The sequence below is a fragment of the Sus scrofa genome, chromosome 16 (genome assembly GCF_054392235.1).
Source record: "Sus scrofa isolate SSC_HxYL_T2T_F1_AM1 chromosome 16, Sscrofa_HxYL_maternal_Yorkshire_Landrace_v2.0, whole genome shotgun sequence".
In the NCBI taxonomy this organism is placed as follows: Eukaryota; Metazoa; Chordata; class Mammalia; order Artiodactyla; family Suidae; genus Sus; species Sus scrofa.
Window position 1 is genome coordinate 50,205,506 of NC_139398.1, and position 15,061 is coordinate 50,220,566.

Genomic DNA, 15,061 nt, shown 5'->3' on the forward strand with positions numbered 1-15,061 from the left:
GCTGGGGCTGTGGTGCAGGCTGGCAATTGTGGCTCCCATTTGACCCCTAGCCTGGGAACTTCCATAGGCTGTGGGTGTGGCTCTATTAAAAAAAAAGACCAAAAAACCTCCACCAAAAAACCAAAGTTAATGTTAAATATCTGCTAAAGAGTATGAATTATCGAAAGCAATATGTTTTAAATGATAAAAGCTATGAACCATGAGGTTTTATTCCACTTTAGTCCTAGGTAATATGTTTTCTGAATTGTCTTATACAAGGTAATTAGTAAACTATGAGTTCAGTCAGATGATTAGGAATGGGATGATTGGGAATATTATATAGTTACTGATATTGTACAAAATAGTCTATAAAATATATGAATCAGGAGCTTTTTGTTTCTTTTTTGTTGTTTTTTTTTTTCTTTTCAGGGTTGCACCTGCAGCATATGGAAGTTTCTGGGCTAGGGGTTGAATCATAGCTACAGCTGCTGGCCTAAGGCACAGCCACAGCAATGAGAGATCTAAGCCACGGCTGCGAACTACACCATAGCTCACAGCAACACTGGATCCTTAAAGCACCGAGCAAGGCCAGGGATCAAACCCGTGCCCTCATGTCCTCATGGATACTAGTCGGGTTCGCTGCCACTGAACGATAATGGGAGTTGTTTCAGTAAGTGGGAACTTTAGTTTTTCTCAGGGTTTTATTTTTTGTTTCCTTTTGTTATATTTTATATTTTTTTAATTTTAATTTTTTTTTTAAATTTCATGGCTGCACCTGTGGCATATGGAAATTCCCAGGCCACATTCCTCAGGGGTTGAATCTGAGCCACAGCTACAACCCACGCCACAAATGCAACATATGCCATACCTGCAGCAATACTGGATCCTTTTACTCCTTGCACTGCACTGGGGATCAAACCTGTGCCTCTGCATCGAGCTGAGCCACTGCAGTCAGATTCTTAACCCACCACACCACAGCAGGAACTCCATCTTATATTTTTAAATGAATATTACATAGATGTTAAGGCTATTTTGTTATGGATAAGAGACTCTATTTTGTTAAAAAAAAAAGAGAGAGAGAGAGAGAAAATTTTAATATCAATGAATATTTTTCATCTACTATTTCTGATGTGCATATAGAAAAGGCTTTGCTCCCTTCTCAGCAATCTGAGATGCAGGTCAAGGTCAAATGACATCACAAGAGTGACAGAAGAAACCTAATTTTAGTCTCCATGAAACCAAAGAACTCATACAAATAATTACTAAACACTCTTAGCACATGTTTGGAGGTGGATACTTGAATCCAATCAAGGAGGAATAAGTACTGCACAGTCATGGCAGAGGCCTTGGCTCTCGGGTGCTCCGAGGACTCCGAGGACTGTGGAACATCTCGGATCCAGAGGAACAGCTCTTCAGGTACACTTAAGGATGTGTATTTGCAACGTTACTATTACCATCCCAGCAGTTCAGGGAAAAAAGCAAATACAGACAAAAAAGCATAGAGCGGTATTTTCAAGAAGATATCACTGTTAATACTAATTAATGTTAATATTAATATCACTGTTAATACTTTGTTAAAAAGTGCATTATAAAGTACATATCTGTATGTATGTATGTGTATATATATACACACACACAGATATAATATAGATACACACACAATGGAATACTATTTAGCCACGACCAAGAAGGAAATCTTGCCATTTGCAACAACATGGGTAGGCCTTGAGCACATCCCATTAAAGTGAAATAAATCAGACAGAGAAGACAAATACTATATGATGTCATTATGTGTGGAATCTAAAAAAGTTGAGCTTGTGAATACAGAGAGTAACGTGGGGGTTATCAGGAGGTGGGGGTGGGGAAACAGGAAAGATGTTTATGGGTACAAATTTGTAACTAGTAGCTAAATAAATCCTGGCGATCTGATTCACAGTATAGTGACTATAGATAAAAATATTGTATTAGAAACACCAAACTTGATAAGAGACTAGATCTTAACTAGTCCCATGACAAAAAAGAAATAATTACATGACAAGATAGAGGTGCATTATAAATTACTAATACTAAATAGAATCTAGGTACTCCTGAAAAGCATTTATCAGTTAAAACCAATTTAAAAATACACACCAAAATACTGACAGTGTTATTTCTGGGTATTAGGATCACAGACCTTTTTAAACATTCTTTTCTATATAATATTCAAATTTTTATATTACTTCTATAATTAGATAAAACTAAATATGTGTTACTAAAAACTTGAATGGTCAAATTTCCTTTCTCCCACCAGAAGTGTTAAGTTTTCAGTTTGATTAAATTACAACCGAAGGTCATGAATAAAAAATTTGAATTCATGTTAAATTAAACATGTCTCATAGTTTACACATTGCTGAGATGTTAAAGGGTCAGAAAGAGAACTGCAGGGAAGCCAGAAGCATATACATATTTAACACCTAGGATGGTATAATTTGAAATCAAATTAGAAGCAGTGGGATGTGATCTGCAGACATTTAACTGGAAAACACAGAGCAGTCTGCTTCCTGGAGGTAGGAAAGCCATGGTTAGAGAAAAAGCAAAAAGAGAAAGAGACCAAGCTCTTTGAGAAGGTCACTTCATGCCCATATGCAAGGAAATTCTTTGAAAAGAGCTAGATGAATGCAGAGCTCCCCCTTGTGAAGAGAGGATTTCAGCACAGTTCCTTCACCCAAAGAGCCAAGAACTTCAACTAGACCTACAGGGCTTTGCTTAGCTTTCGTCATCTGAGGACTGACTTTCAAACCTTATGGAGGATGCATATGTGGGTGTGGGCAATTCCCCGCCTTGATATCCTACTTCTCTATTATTAAATGTGTACGTAAATATTCCACGTGCTTGTGTTCCTTAATGGTAATGTTTTAAAAAGGACTTCCCCAATATGGGAAATCAGCGTCCGTGTTTGCCACCTGTGCTCTCTTGCTCTGATCAATATTGTTTCTCCATTTGACAAAAGGAAATTTGAATATCGAAAATTAGAGACTGTATTAAAATTAATTGCTGTATCTTCATCTTAAAAATATAGAACCACTTATTGTAAAATGCCAGTATGAGTATGAGAGTCATTTGGAAATGTATAAGCCACCTAAAACTTTACATGATAGTGACTGATAAAAATTTTACCATTTTAGTCACGTGAGACTTTATGTGCTTGAATTAGCTCTGTAATTAGAATAAAGACCTTATTCGTGTAAATTATTCCACTGATTTACAATGATCTGGATAACTGCTCCGCAGGAAACATTAAATCCTGGATACTTCCTGCAAAGGTGAAAATGAAATTACTCTAGAATGTGATACAATGTACGCAAGAGAAATTGTGTTTTATCTGGCACCCTTATTCAAAATGAGAGAAAACAATTTGTTTTCACATTCATTGAACAACTGACTGGAAGTGAGTACAGTTGTCCCTTTGCCTATGGCTGGCTGCCTGACCTAGTTAAATGAGGATCTCAATCATCTTAAGTCACATTCCTCCTCAAACCATCATACAAAATACGCATCTGAGTCAGGCAAGTCAGAAAGTATGGCTGACTATAAACTATTATTGAAAAGTAATGATAACATGAAAAGATGGCTTGGAGTGGCCTTCCCTAATTTCTAGTTTCTCCCAAACAACTCCTAAAAATACAGAAGGAAAGGAAAAACAATGTGCTTGCTAGGCACATGCAGATTCAAGACACATTCCCAAGATCCCCTTCTTTCTTATGAAACTGTCATCACTGCTTGGGCTACCACTCTCTAGAAATTCTGCTGTGGCCTCCGCCAAAAGCTCAGACTGTTCATTGATGTGCAGCATTGTGTTCACATGGAAAAAAGAAGGTGAGGCAGAGAAGGAACAAATGTGAATAGGAAATAACCCATATTTAGATCTCATAGGCTTGTCAAAGACCAACACCTCTCAGCTCTACCTCCACCCCTGACATTTTCCCTATTTTCAAAATAGCCTATCTGCCTCCTCCTTGGACATTGGCGTTTGGTTTTATAGTAATTGTAGGTTGAATTGCTCCTAGGGAGATGCTACAACATCTTGGCATGGGTACCTTCTTTGGGGGAAGAGGCAGGGAAATAATCATAGGAAGTTAGGGGTTGGGAAAGTGGGATAGGAAGGGACAAGAGTCAATGTAATGTGTATTAATGAGCAGGTGACCACTGTGAGCCCATGGAGCTCAAAGTGGACCCTCAGAGGGACTGTATACACATGCCCCAGGCTTGTCCCATTGAAGCCTGTGAGCTGTGGGCTGTGTAAGCATGCCACAGGCCCTCAAAGCCCTGGGAGTAGTACTTAGTCCCAAGCCCTCTGAGAAGCCCACACACAGTCTAACAAGTCCTCTGAATAGAGAAAGTCTCCAGCTGCCCAGATGGGAAACTGACAGCACAAAGAATCTGCCCACCACAGGCACAGGTGGACTCTGTGGTGGGTCCAGGGAAGGGTGAGGCTCGGAGCCTCTGCCACAAACAGAGATGCCCTGACTGGATTTTAGACTCATGTCTTCTTCACCCCACCACCAAATCTACTCTTCTCTTGTCTTTTTCCAACTCAGCAAATGAAAACACATGTTTTACATTTTTTTTTTCAGGCCTAAACCCTTGAATCATGCTTGACTCATTTCTTTCCCTCTTACCCCATGTGAAAATCCATCATACCATACTGTCAGCTCCGTTTTCAAACTGGAACCAGAATCTGGTCACTTCTCCCCACCTCCACTGCCACCACCCTGGTCTAGGTCACCACTGTCTCTTTCTCAGACTATTAAAGTGGCTTCTTAACCATTTTTCTTGCTTCTGCCCTTATTCCAAGTCTGTTCTCACAACACTCAGTGATCCATTGCAAATGTATGTCACTTCTCTGCTCTACACCCTCTTCTAGTTTTCCACTTCACTTGGGATAAAATCCAAACTACTTGCCACCTCAGCTTTACTGAAGCCCTCTACCATCTCCCTGACCAATTTTTCTTCTCTTCTTCCCTTGCTTATTGGCTCCACCAGCACTGGTTTTCCTTCTGGTCTTTTAACACAATGTGCCTACTTCTACATCTGGATCTTGTACTTTGCTGTTTCCTCTTCCAGAAATGCTTTTTTCTTTTCTTTTCTTTTCTTTTCTTTTTTTTTTTTTTTTTTTTTTTTTTTTTGTCTTTTTAGGGCCACACCGGCAGCACATGAAAGTTCCCTGGTTGGGGTCAAATTAGAGCTGTAGCTGCCAGCCTGTGCCACACCCACAGCAACACAGGATCCAAACTGCATTTGTGACCTACACCACAGCTCATAGCAACGCCAGAGCCTTAACCCACTTAGCAAGGCCAGGGATCGAACCCTTGTCTTCATGGATACTAGATGGGTTCATTACTGCCACGCCACCACAGGAACTCTCTCTTCCAGAAATGCTCTTGCTTCAGACATTGATTTGGTCCTTTAACTCTCTTAAGATCCAAATGCCAGTTTGATGGAGAGGGCGACCTATCCTGACCATGCAATCTAAAATAGCACTATTGTCATCCTATTTCTTTTCTCTGCCGTATATTTCTTCGAAGAATTTATCATCATGGCATTGTTACATATTTGTGTATTTTACATTGTTTATTGCTCCCCCACCATACACACACACACACATGAAGTTTCATTAGAACAGACACGCTGCTATGTTCACTGCTGTTTATCAGCAACTAGAAAAGGGTCTGTTAGGGGGTAGGGGGCCAATATATATATATATATCTGCTAAGTAGATGAATTCACTGATCTGAGAGCCATATGAGACAAATATTGATAGTTATTAATCAAATCTTTACTAAACAGTGTGACTGGCTTTGTCCTATGACAAGTCTACACAAGCAGTCGCTGTTCTTCAGAGGCATGATATAACCAATGCACAAGAAATAAGCTATGTTCCCCTGCATGGTGGATCACAAGAGTTCAGAGAGGAGCTTATTATGAACAGTGGTTATGAGGAAAAAGTAGGGAGGAAAGGTTATACTGGACTACAAAACTGTGAATATTTTGTTAGGAGTGGTACCTTTGTTCCATTTCAAAGTAAAAAAAAAAATCATTGAAAGTTTCTGAACATGGGAGTAATACAATGAAAGCGAAATTTAAGGACAATTTATGCTTGATTCTGTTTTACAAGGATTTGAGCAGGAAGCTAGGGAGACAGAGTCATGAATGCTTCCCCCTCAAATTTTCATTTATTTCAATATCCAAGACATGGTCATATATAGTTAACACAGTTTTTTAAAAACTGCTTTCTTCAGGTATGGCTGATATACAAAGACCTGTACATATTTAGTGTATGCAGTCTGATGAGCTTGGACATATACACACACCATGAAACCATCACCAGAGTCAAGGCAATGAACATATCCATCACCTCCACAAGTCTCCTTGTATCTCTTGGGTTTGGTTTGTGTGTGTGTGTGTGTGTGTGTGTGTGTGTGTGTGTGTGTGTGTGTGTGTGTGTGTGTATACTGATAACACTGAACATGAGATCTGCTCTCTTAACAAAGTTTTAGGTGTACAATATGGCATTGTTAACTCTAGGCACTATATCGAACAGCAGATCACTAGAACTCATTTACCTTTGCAACATGGCTTTTAAGCAACTCTTATCACAACATGTTTCTCATGTTCAATTAGGAAGCTGTGTGTCCATAATGTGAATGTTAACCAACTTAAGTTAGCTAAGAGAAGGTGTATATGGTTTCTCTGGTACAGAAAGTGAACCTATTACAGGTGTGAAAACCTTGGATTCATTCTTCTTCTTGTGATTTGAGAACCACTCACGAAGGTAGTAAGAAAAAGACAAGACTGGACAGGAATGTGCTACAGGTGAGCTGGTGAGATGCAGGTACATGGGAATAAACATGGCAAAAGCATCTGTATCAAAAGGAAGGAGTCTTCACTTTAATTTGTTTCTTTTCTAGGACATAATGCACATTGCAGTCTTCCTTTTCCTGAAAATGTATTGTCAAGAAAAAAAGTGCTGTGTTCCCACTGTTCTACTTGGCTGTGAACTTCCAGGGGCCATGTCTCCCTGGGCCTGCCCAGCACACTTGGAGCTAAATAAATGTGTGTTCAACGAATCCTTCAAACCTCTTAGAAGTCAGGCTCCAGGGAAATTGCATTATTTTGCTCTAAATTCTACAATTCCTTCTGGCAATGAATACTGAATTCTGCTTTGTTCAATAAAGGATTAAAGGGTTCTCTTTTTCCTTTGGTAATTAATTTAGCTAAGCCAAGTCATCCATTTCCTCACCCACCTAGTGGATAACAGCCAGTGCTTGAATGTTCACATCTTTACTTGACCTTGATATGCTTGGGAGCACTGCATATTCACATATATATGTAAACCAGTATCATTTAAACTTTAGAATCTCTGACATATCTTTGGGAAAAAATTCCAAAGGACTGGTTCCGTCAGTTTAGGTTAAAAGCCAATTTGATTCAAAACCTAAACATGATGCGAATTAAGAGAAAATTAAGCCCTAAATGTTGTTTGATGGCATTGGATAGTCTCAATTTCACCTTTTCACTCAGTTTACCAAAGTATTTGCTGGATAAACATGTGGACATGCTTCTCTATCTCCTAGGTACTAGGGATTAAAAAATCCATGGAAACTTAGAAAATCCATAGTGAATTAGGAAAACAGTTTCTGTACAGCTCAACCTTTGTGCCTTTACTCATGCTATAGTCTTCCTTTCAGACATTTTTTTTTTCAGTATTATTAACTATAGTCACCATGCTATGACTAGGTATCTTTTTATAAAATAAAAAAGATAAAGCTAAAATTTTTAGTAAATAATTCATGCTATTAAAAATGTCTTGAGGAAAAACTCAACTGACACTAGTGACAAGTTTGCACTCTGTGCCACACGACTGTTATTTTTTGCCAATATTATTTATGAGATTTCCTCTCATATTCTATGCAAAGCCATGTCTCAGGAATTCTGTGCTCAATGTAAAATCCAATTTAGCATTCTTCAGCCTCCTGTTTCTACCTCTAAGCCCCTTTTCATAAACATTGTGAAGTTCATTAGCAGGGAAAGGCCAGGGTACCAGACTGATTGTGAAGGTAGGAAGGATATGAGAGAGAAAGAGAAGAAAGGGAGATCCTGCTGCAGATGCCCTGATTTACCACAGTCTAGGGAGCTTACAGGGGAGTTCTGTGCCAAAACTCAACACCACAGGCCTTTCCAGAAAGCTCTTACTTCACTGGTCTTCGTCCCCCTGCCTCTGTGGACCCCTGACTGCCAAGTGCATGGCAGCTCAGCCATGACACAGAAGCCTGTCCTATAGGCCTAAAAAGGTGACTCTATTAATGTCTGCCTAACAATCAATAATTCATTTAAATGGATTTCCTGATGCATAAAATCATATGCTTTTTTTTTTTATAAACTGCTGACTTTTACCAGCACTGACCTAAAAATCATACCCCCCAAAAGTGCTGTGAGAATGCTGAAGCAATTTTCTGTTTGAATAACATTTATTTTTTATGACTATATTAATGATAAATATTCCTTAGAGAAAGATGGAAAATGCAGAAGAGTGAAAAGGAGAAAAAAATCATTTACACCCAGAGAGAATGACTGTTAAGTCTTGTGGCTCATTTCCTTCCTTACTTGTATATGTATATAGTTATATGTGCATGTGTGCGTGTGCGTGTGTGTGTGTGTGTGTGTGATATGTACATATATATACACATTTACATATGTGTGTATACACACGCACACACACACACACCCCTAATTTTAACATTTGAGATTTTTGTGTATATGATTCTGCTTTGCCTTTAATGTTATACTATATGCAGTTTCCCAGACCTTAAAATTATTTGAAAACATTTTCAATAGTTGATAGGATTCTACTGCCTAAATCTAATATCAAATTTACTTAAATTATTATTATTTAATATGGCAGAGTTAGATCACATGTAGGTTTTCAATATTGTAAGCACATAAATCTTTGCAATACTCAGATTTTTTTCCTAAACCAAATACCTATAAGGAGAATTTTACTAGATTAAAGAGTAGGAAATTTTTTGAGGCTTGAGGCCCCTGATGATTTTGAAACATTTATATCAAATAAAATCCTCAAATGAGTTCAAAAATCAAAGGAAAACTATATTTATACATATTATTTATTGTGACTTTTTTAAAGGCTTAGTAAAATATAATAGAAAATAATTTATTTATTACAAAGAGGACTCAACACACGAAAATCAGTCAGAACATAGAGCAATGAAAAAATGAATCTTATAAGATGGAAAAAATATTCTACTATATAAATCCTTAATTTTGGCCACATTTTACGAAAAGACCAAAAGCAAACAAGCAAGCAGGAAAAAAAAAAAAAAGACATATGGCTCTTATTATAGCAACACAGAGTTGGTCAACCACTTCAAGTTCTTGTGGCCAGTGAGGTCACTGGAGCTGCAGGCTGACATTTCTGACAAATTATGCACATTGAGGTCATGGTCCTTAACTTGAGGCAGTTTTTCATAATTGTAGAGTTCTGCTGACAAAAGTTCATTGACTTAAAAATATCCTTTTGTGCCCTCTAGTGTTTAAATGCATCAAGACGTTTGAGAAGTTCATAACATTTCTAAACTAGAGTTTGAATACAATTTCATTCTTATTTATACTGGGGGTTATCTACAGCAGAAGGTGACCAACATATATATCATTCAAAAAATTTGAAAGATTACTTTTTTCATTTCATTTCACTTCATTTCAAACCTACCACAGGGTACATCCCACCCATCACTCCATCATCTGCTTTTGTAAAGAAAGCTTTATTGGAAGACGCCATGCTCGCTCATTACATTTTGTCTTTAGATGGCTACCTTGGCTCCACATGGCAGAGCTGTACCACAGAGACCTTATGTCCCGCAACATCTAAAATATTTACTATCTGGCTATTTACAGAAAAATTTTAATTATGCCTGGGTTAATGAATCTCTCTGGTACTTAGATTGGAAGAGGAAAAAAATGTAGGCATTTTCCTAAAGATGTCATGACATTTTACAGTGTCCTTTAAATCCACTCCTTTCCTTCAAACACTAGAATACTAGTTAAAAGGAAGAGTTGTAGGCCAGTCAATTAGTTTTGTGGTTCAAGTATCAAATTTGTATTTCCTCAGTGAAAATACTGGTACTCCTTGATTGCTGTAATATCTACTCAGAGTGAGAATATTTATTCCTTCCTGGTGACGTTAATATTGATATGATTATATCAAAGAGCATAGACAAGATCAAAGGTCTTTACTCATGAAGACCAGGGGCCCAAGAATTCTCTTGCCTCCTGAGTTACATCATCTCTTATCAACTGGGTAGAACAGATTAAGAGTAGATGTAGTGTCCCCATCTCTCTTTATTATTATACACTTAATACTAAAGCTTGCAATTACTTTTACAAACACATACAGTCTTTCTAGAATAAATATACATTTATGGTTAACATGGCGTTCATTTCAGTTTTGTGCTTGAGTCAAATCTCATAGAATCACTTCTTTCATACATGAATCAAAGTGTAATACACAATAATAAGGCCACAGTCAAACGCAGGCAACCTAACAGGCTACTCCCCTTCCCCTGTACAAATCCCACTCTTCCTAAGCTCCTCGGATATTTTATCTTCTCGTTTGTGCATCTAGAAGGTTTACTTAAACTTCATCTTTTCTGAAATGGTTAATCATAGTTCATTATACCTTATATTTTTTATATAGTTTTCAGGAATTGGATCTGTTTTATGGCTTTCTAACTTAAAATTTGACTTCTGGTTCAAAATACTTATGGCCATTCCTTTTTAAAAGATACACATACCCTGGCCAGAAATTTTGTACAATAATAGAAGAAAACAGAAAACTAAGGGTTTACAAAAGTGATTGAAAACAGTGTCTGGTTGATTACCTCTGCTCATGAAAAAGGCATCTTATTTTTGTGACATGCATTCACAGTCACTGTAGATTACATGTCTGGAGCTGAAGGTCACTGCCCTCCTCAGCCTTACAGTTCCTCCCTGCATTTTTATTATCTACTCTTATATTTCGCTCACTCTCCTAATATAATCTTCTTCCTTGTATCTGACATAGAAATCATTCAAACACAAACCCTTAACAGCCTTACTTCATGAAATCACATACCTAAAAGTCTTGAATAAAATAACTTAAACCCATGTTACTTTTCAAATATCTGCAGCAACAATGATGCCAACAAAAACAAAATGCATGCTGAACCACATCATCTTTCATGAGCAATGCTAAAAGCAATTCAAAAAAACTCAGGCAATAAGTGATACCATACCTCTACTCCACAAGCAAAATAAATTATTTCCAAACTTACCTGCAAAAGAAAAGAAAAAAAATAGGTCAGTAAATCTCAAATCATTGTACATTTTCATTACTTTTTTTTTTTTTCTTTTTTTGGTCTTTTTGTCTTTCTAGGGCCGTACCTGCGGCGTACGGAGGTTCCCAAGTTAGGGGTCCAATCAGAGCTGTAGCCTCCAGCCTACACGACAGCCACAGCATCTCGGGATCCAAGCCTCGTCTGTGACCTACACCACAGCTCACGGCAACACCAGATCCTTAGCCCACTAAGGGAGGCCAGGGATCGAACCCATTTCCTTATGGATACTAGTCAGGTTCATTAAGCACTGAGCCACGATGGGAACTCCCTTCGTTACATTTTATTTAGTAAATTTGATAAATTTCTCATCATAAACATAGTTAATTCTTAACTATCACTGTGCGGATTATTCTCTATAAATAATGCGTCTAGTTCTTATAGATGCCAATAGGGCTGGCAGTGATATTTTCTAAAGGTCAGTTATCGCTATAAATAGAGTCTTTTTCCATATGTAGTCTGTACCTAGTAGATGAGTTTTAGACCCAAAACTTAAAAAATTCTCTGGGCCCAGTAAGTCTGTGAATTACAAAACATATTTGGAGGAGTCAAATATAAACAGTGGGGAAAAATGCTTTAGAGTCAGACCAACCTGAGTTAAATTCCAGTTCTATTACAGCTTGAGAACTCAGGTCATTTTATACCCCTTGAGACTCAGTATTTTCATCTGTAAAATGAGGACATTAAATTTCCCTAGTTAGATTATCCTGAGCATTAAAGTAGGTTATGTTGTAGAAGCTCAGTAAATATGAACTGCCACCTTGACATCCTATAACTTTAATTTTATGCCCATACTTGCAGAAGGATAAGTGTTTGGTGTAGTATAAAAAGCACAGTAGAGCTTTGGGCACATTAAAGCGGATAGGAAAGACAAACAAACACTACGTTTTCTTGTCTTCATTTAATGTGTAAGTTAGGATGAAATATTAATGATCTTCTAAATACTGAGTGATTTATTTTCAGTTATAAGTTATGCATTTCACCCAGAGTCCAAACAATTAACAGAGAGTATAGCAGTCTTTAGCACAGCTTCAATGTCCCATATGTGTATACTGGGCCCCGTACTGCCCCTTTCGCTCTCATTGCAGCCTCCCCAGACTTCTCTCCATTCCTGGAAACAGCCAGGATGTTCTCGCCTCAGGATATTTGTATTTGCTGCCCCCACTGTCCAGGAATCTACAGGTCCCACCAGTCGTCCTCTTCAAGTCTACTTAAAGGGCCAGTGAGGTCTAACATGACTGCCTTATTGAAAATCCCAACCATACTTTTACTTTTAGCTCAGTCTTACTCACTCCTACTTTTAGCTCCCCTTCCTTTGCACTATCTTTCCCCAGCACTTGTAATTGTAAAAAACATAACATATAACATAATGCAAAGACTCTCTCTGCTCCTATATAAGCTACAAAAAACTGGGGATTCTGTTTGTATTGTTCACTTTCAGATACCCAAGCCCTAAAATGATGCCTGGTAAATCAAAGGTATTCAAAAAAAACATTTGTTTAAAGAATGAATAAAGCATTCATAAAAGAAACAGTTATACATATATAATTATGTTATATTTATTTACATTTTTATTCATATGCTTTTATTTAAATGTTTTGTTTGCATATTTATTATACAAATGAATATTTATTTATTACATTTATGAATTATTTAGGATTTAATTAATTTTTTAGCCAGAAGTAATCATTTTACTTTAATTTTGATAAGAGAAACTGTGATAGTTATTAGAGCTGTTGGCTAAAATTTCCAGCTCTTCTCCTACCAGGTACATGTAGGAGTATTTAATAAACCTCTTGTGGTAGCCCTGAGACTAGTTCTGGCCATGTCATGAGTTATGAGTGGACAAGCACTTAATTGCTGGTGTGAGAACCTTCACCCCTTCCTTTCTCTGCCAGAGTGACCAGCAAAGTCTATGACGGCAACTCTTGATCAGCCTCCATACTGGTAAGGCAGCTGTGAACCCTAGCTCCCAGCTAATGACAGGTGGTACAGGGAAAAAAGCCAACTTTTGCTGTTGTAAGATGCAGAGGTTGCTTGTTAATAAGGCAGCTTAACTCAACCTATCCTGATGAACAGAAAATTATGCACATATTATTAAAAATTATACTCAAAGGCTTATTAAAAATTAACTGATTCTGAATGCCTTTCTCAAAATCATTTTGTTTCTGTTGGTACTTAACTCTATAATTCTAAGTAATATGCTTATATTGTTCTTTCATGATTTTGAAATTTTTAGCTATTATCTATTCATTTCTTGTTATAGTAGAGAAAAGTGTAATTCTCTTTCATTGATTCCCCTTCTCTTCTTTCCCCTAGTTAAACCTTAGGTTAAATTTATGATCACTTTTTCCATATTTTTCTTTTTTTGGCTTTTGTTTTTTTAGGGCCGCACCTGCAGCATGTGGAGGTTTCCAGGCTAGGGGTCAAATTGGAGTTGTAGCTGCTGGCCACAGCCACAGCAACACAGGATCCAAGCCACGTCTGTAACCTATACCACAGCTCATGGCAACAGCAGATCCTTAACCCACTGAGCAAGGCCAGGGATCGAACCCACAACCTCATGGTTCCTAGTTGGATTCATTTCCCCTCGCCACGATAGGAACTCTAAACTTTTGTTTTTCTTGGAGTTAATAATTGCCTTTCTTTTTTTCCACACACATGATTTCTTTGTATTAATTTGTTTTCCAAATGGTAGCTTGTAGTTGCCATTGGATCAGTTGAGGCCTCCAATGAGTCTTTAGTCCTCTTTTTCCACTTACACTAGAACTTTCAATCCTGAGAGCACAGCCCCATAAACATCTTATGTTCTAATCTTAGAGCATGCTTCCCAAAGAATCACACTGCAATAAAGGCATTCCTTTCATCTCTTGTTTCAGCCCCATATCACAACTCTAAAATATGCCATGCCAGCTCTCTGAATCCTGGGCCTTTCTAGTAACATTTTTTCAGAAAATTAACCTTAAGAATCCTGTGATAGGAGCTGAGGATGAGAAGGGGGGTTTGAGTGGGGCAAGATAATCTTCTTTCCTATTCCCATGCTCTTCCTTTTAAATCTGTCTATTTAACTGGAGATGGTATTAGCACAGATAGTCAATTCACCACCATTAAACAGGAGTCCATAGTTTTGAGATTATTTGTGAAGTTGCTATTCTCTATGAACAGGGATTAAAAATAATTTTATGTATTAAAAGCAGAAAAAGGCAGAAGAACATTTCCCAAACTGTTGGATGGAATACTCATTTTGAAATGTTAAAAGTTCAGTTGAATAATAAAACAAGGAAAAGATTAGAGAATCAAATGATTTGGAAGATACTGGCTTGACAATTATTTTTCTTTTTTTTTCTTTGGCCACACCTGCAGCATATGGAAGTTTCCAGGCTAGGGGTTGTACTGGAGCTGCAGATAAGGCCTGTAGGACAGCCACAGCCACACCAGATCCAAGCTTCATCTGCTATCTATGTCACAGCTTGCAGTAACACTGGATCCTTAACCCACTGATCAAGGCCAGGGATTGAAACTCCATCCTCATTGGAGACTCTGTCAGGTACTTAACCTGCTGAGCCACAATGGGAACTCCATGGCTTAACAATTTTAAAGAAAAACATTTTTTATTGCAGGACTTCTAAGAACTTTGGATATAATAATTGGAATATGGC

General features: G+C 37.7%; 1 protein-coding gene and 1 long non-coding RNA gene across 35 annotated transcripts in view; one reads left to right on the forward strand and one right to left on the reverse strand.

The window, feature by feature from the left end:
- The window catches only part of PDE4D (phosphodiesterase 4D), a 1,507,422-nt gene that overhangs the window by 370,185 nt on the left and 1,122,176 nt on the right, over positions 1-15,061 (reverse strand). The gene's annotated exons all lie outside the window — the stretch shown is intronic.
- LOC146395565 (uncharacterized) lies at positions 1,276-7,058 on the forward strand. The gene is made up of 3 exons (XR_014831390.1): positions 1,276-1,395; positions 6,736-6,831; positions 6,927-7,058. It is a non-coding gene; the product is annotated as an uncharacterized LOC146395565 (long non-coding RNA).